The sequence below is a fragment of the Dipodomys spectabilis genome, unplaced genomic scaffold (genome assembly GCF_019054845.1).
Source record: "Dipodomys spectabilis isolate Male_0828 unplaced genomic scaffold, ASM1905484v1 ptg000029l, whole genome shotgun sequence".
Lineage (NCBI taxonomy): Eukaryota > Metazoa > Chordata > Mammalia > Rodentia > Heteromyidae > Dipodomys > Dipodomys spectabilis.
In genome coordinates this window covers 2299199-2303378 of record NW_024870706.1, presented here as the reverse complement: position 1 = coordinate 2303378, position 4180 = coordinate 2299199, and the positions used below count along the sequence as shown (strand labels likewise).

Here is a 4180-nt window from a genome sequence, read left to right as displayed (position 1 = left end):
TAGATTAGCTATATTATGATTGATAATGACCAAGATTGACAGAAAGGTGAAGGAAAATTGTCTACACTTCCATGAGGTTCTGACCTGTGTTTCACCAAATGTTATAAAAGCTCTCCTTGAGAAATCTAGCAGCTGCATTTCTAAATAGTCTTTGCGTACTTACACTTTCTGATAATGTTTCAATTCAAGTACTTCTCCTTAGAGTCCCATACCATTCAATGATGCTGTATTAGATCTTTGTTACATCTTGAGGACAGCTCTTGGTGATTAAATTTGTGCTTTTCAAATTAGCTTTCGCAATTCCATCCACAAAATGCAGACAAAAATTATCTAAACTAAATTTGTATCTGTTGATAGTGAAAATATTTTATTTTCCATTACAAACATAGAATGTAGTAAAATTTTTCACAGAAATTACACTGCACTAGGTTGTGGGCAGATTCTAATGAAAATAATAAACTGTGTTTATGTAAAGAATTTGAGCTTGCAAAATATTAATATGCCTGTGCTCCTAAAACCAATACCTTACTTATATTGAGTTACAAATACAACTTGCTATAAGTAAGTTTTCCTTGTACGTTTTTAATATATATTTTATTGTAAAGAAACTGTACACAGAGGTTACAGTTACATAAGTAAGGTAATGAGTACATTTTTATTGAGCATTGTTACAACCTCCTTTGTTTTTCCCCTACTATTCCTTACCTTCACACATCCCCAACACTTCCGTACATCCCCCACTAATATTATCTTGCAAATCTCATTGTTACAATGGGTCAACCTGTATACTTTCCTTGTGTCTTAAATGAAGAAATGCTGGCTTGTTTCATGCTGATTCTACTTGTGTAGACACACTTAAAAACACTTTCCAAGTCCAAAAGCACATAAATGAAATGCACATCATATTTTGTGAGCTGGTATAATTGTGTTCTACACATTTATTGACAGGTTACAAATTATTCTCAAATTTTAATACATAAAAAACTTTCTTTTTTCTTATTTTCGTTGCCAGGACATCGGCACAACCTCAGTCAGCATTTCTCACTTTAGACATTTCATATGGTTTGGTTAAATTTTGACCTGCGCTCCAGTCTTCTGAGGAGTCACTCATCTGCTTAAGAATTGATGCTGGCTGTTGGAAAAGAGCCCAAGGAACGATGCCATTTAAAGCCTTATAACTTTATTCTTAACAAGGATATTGTCCTACTAATTTGGCTGTTGAGAGTGTCTACAAGAGCAAGGATTCCATGGGGAGCAGGGAGACATCATATGACCTATACTTATTGAGATTTCTGAGTGACTTGCTATCACTTGTACTGCATTTTTCAAGTCGAATATCTCTATACCTACAAGTTGGAAGAGATAAGAGGAGTGGTAAAAGAACTCTTAGAGACAAATACATCTTCAACACATTTATTTCCAAGCAGTCTGTCTAAGGCATATTGAACAACTAGTAAAACTTATGTTTGCTATATATGTGTCTTTTTCCATTTCTGCATGTGTACATGTGTGTACGTATGTGTGTATTTGTGTGTATAGTAACATTCATGTTTACATATATGGGCCGATATACACATATATGCATATATAAATAAATATACAAACATAAATATATGTTCATATATATCAGGTGTTCATTGATTTAATCTAGAATTCCCAGCGCATTGTCCTTATCACAAAGTGTACATGATAAACTGCTCTAAGTATCTGTGCTATATGAGGTGTATCCTTTGTACTCACTTCCCCCATTACCTTGTTTTTCATCCCTGTGAACAACTTCAGCCTACTTTCCATAGGATAGCGTTGTTTTTGTTACTTACTGATAATAAAAGAAAAAGGTTGTTTGTAAAAGAAAAAGAATTTTTAGGACCCAGGCTAAAAGTATCTTATCAGTCTCAATGATTCGTATGAGATAAAATTTATAATAGTACTAAAAGTGAAAAGGAATTCCTAGATCTGTTGTTTTGCCATTTAGAATGGCAAGGAATAATTTCGCGTCACTGTAATAACTCTTAAAGAATGCAAGGGTAACTGATGGTCCTTATAATGTTCCCACAAAACCAGTGGACCCTGAAGGATAATAGTAGACCAGAAGAAATTCTAAGTAGCAGACAAGGAGCATGAAAGAGAAAGAGCGGAAATGAGAGAGAGTGAAAGAGAGAGAAAAATATCATAATACTTATAGTGTGTAACAGATAAACAAGAGGTTTATGAGAATATTCATACTGCTATCTTGAGACTCTACATATACATTTGAAGGTATTTGATGTATGATAACTCATCAACATAAAATATAAAATGATTTTGATAAAAAATAAAAATGACTCAGAAGAAATTATAAATGCAAAAACATTCTTCACAGAAGCAAACTCTCAGAAATATTTCTTGACTTTGAAAAGGATAAATTGGCTGTAGTTAGTATAAATTTAGAAGTATGACAATTCACAAAAATATAAAAATGTGTTCACATATTTCATTATATAACCCAAAGCAGAAAGCAAATATTGTTCAGATGATTTTTTAAATCACAGTTTCTCAGGTGCTGTGAAGGTGGCTCAGTGGTAGAGTGCTTGCCTTGCATGCATGAGGTCCTGGATTTCATGCCTCAGCACGACATAAGCAGAAAAATGTGAAAGTGGTGTTGTGGATCAAGTGATAGCGCTAGCCTTGAGCTGAAGAGCTGAGGGACAGTACCCAAGACCCAGAGTTCAAGCCCCACAACCAACAAAACCAAAGCAAAAAAAAACAAAACATAACAAAACAAAACAATTTTGTAGCCTCAATTCTGTAATAACACTACTTCAGCTTAGGGTGAAGATTTAGGTGTGGACATTTATCAACACTCCTGATTCAGACTCTACTTGATAAAATTTTTAATCAATATTTTGTTTTTAGTTTTGCTCTTTGTACATTCACAAGCACCTATGAAATATGGTATAGCCATCCCAATAATATTCTCAAAGTACCTCTCAATCACTACTCACAAAAATTTGTATTATATTACAACAAGGAAAAAATGCTATAAATAAAGAAAACAATAATTAAATATTAATGATTACTAAAATAAAAAAGAAAACAATTACCAGGGTTTTCAGTATTTGAAGTGTACACAGTTGATTTTACTATTTTCTCATATTCTTGTACATTTAAATCTGGTTAAAGCTATGAGTAGCTTTTAAATTTACCCACTAAGATTACTATTTATAGTTCATCTCACCATTTGTATGTGGCTTATATCACTATTTGTTCATCACAAACATATAACGTAAGGGAGCCCTAAAGTTTTAACAGAAACTGTGTACTTAAAATTTTACCTCTTCACTCTTCTTCTTTACACAGTCTTTGCAACTTATCATTAGTAAAGTTTCTATAAACTATGAAATGTACATACTTACTAGTACATGCTACCAGAAAAATTATATACGTTATCGAAAAATTTTATGACCTGCGAACAGTCTTGATTTTGCCATATATAAGCAAATCCCAAAATGAAACATATTTAAAACATTAAAACTTTTAACAAACCTTAACATTTGCTGCAATGATCATTATGACAGGTGCCTTGTGTAGAATAATTGAATTCTTCTTCCTACACATCTCATGAACAACAAATATCTGGAATTATTTTGTTTTTGGCATGTCAATCTTGACTTTATTCTTAAATGTGTGCTTATGTAAGAAATACATGGTTCTAAAATTTCACAATTCTTTTTAACTTATTTGTGTTGAATTGTCTAGTTTAAGAAAATCAATTACACTTTACATATTAAAAAATGTTCTGTGCTCAATTTGGCTGCACATACACTAAAATTGGAACATACAGAGATTAGCATGGTCCCTGCACAAGGATGACATGCAACTTAGTGAATCGTTCCATATTTTTAAAACAACAGATGCTGGAAGGGATGTGGCCAGAAGGGAAGCCTATTGCATTCTTGGTGTGAGTGTACACTTGTTCATCCACTTTGGAAAGCAGTTTGGAGGTTCCTCAAAAGACTCCACATAGAGCTCCCCTATTACACAGCAATCCCACTTTTGGGCATTCATCCAAATGATCACAAACAAGTCCATACTAAAACAACCACTACAGCAATGTTTATTGTATCATTATTTGCCATAGCTAAGATATGGAACCAACCCCGATGCCCCTCAGTAGAAGAATGGATCAAGAAAACATTCT

The 4180-nt window shown here is 33.1% G+C and overlaps 1 non-coding gene across 1 annotated transcript; it reads left to right on the top strand.

Annotated features, from left to right (window-relative positions):
* The first annotated feature begins 3780 nt into the window (after window positions 1-3780).
* Window positions 3781-3883, top strand: LOC122104631. The gene has a single exon (XR_006146970.1). It is a non-coding gene; the product is annotated as a U6 spliceosomal RNA (small nuclear RNA).
* The last annotated feature ends 297 nt before the right edge of the window (window positions 3884-4180 follow it).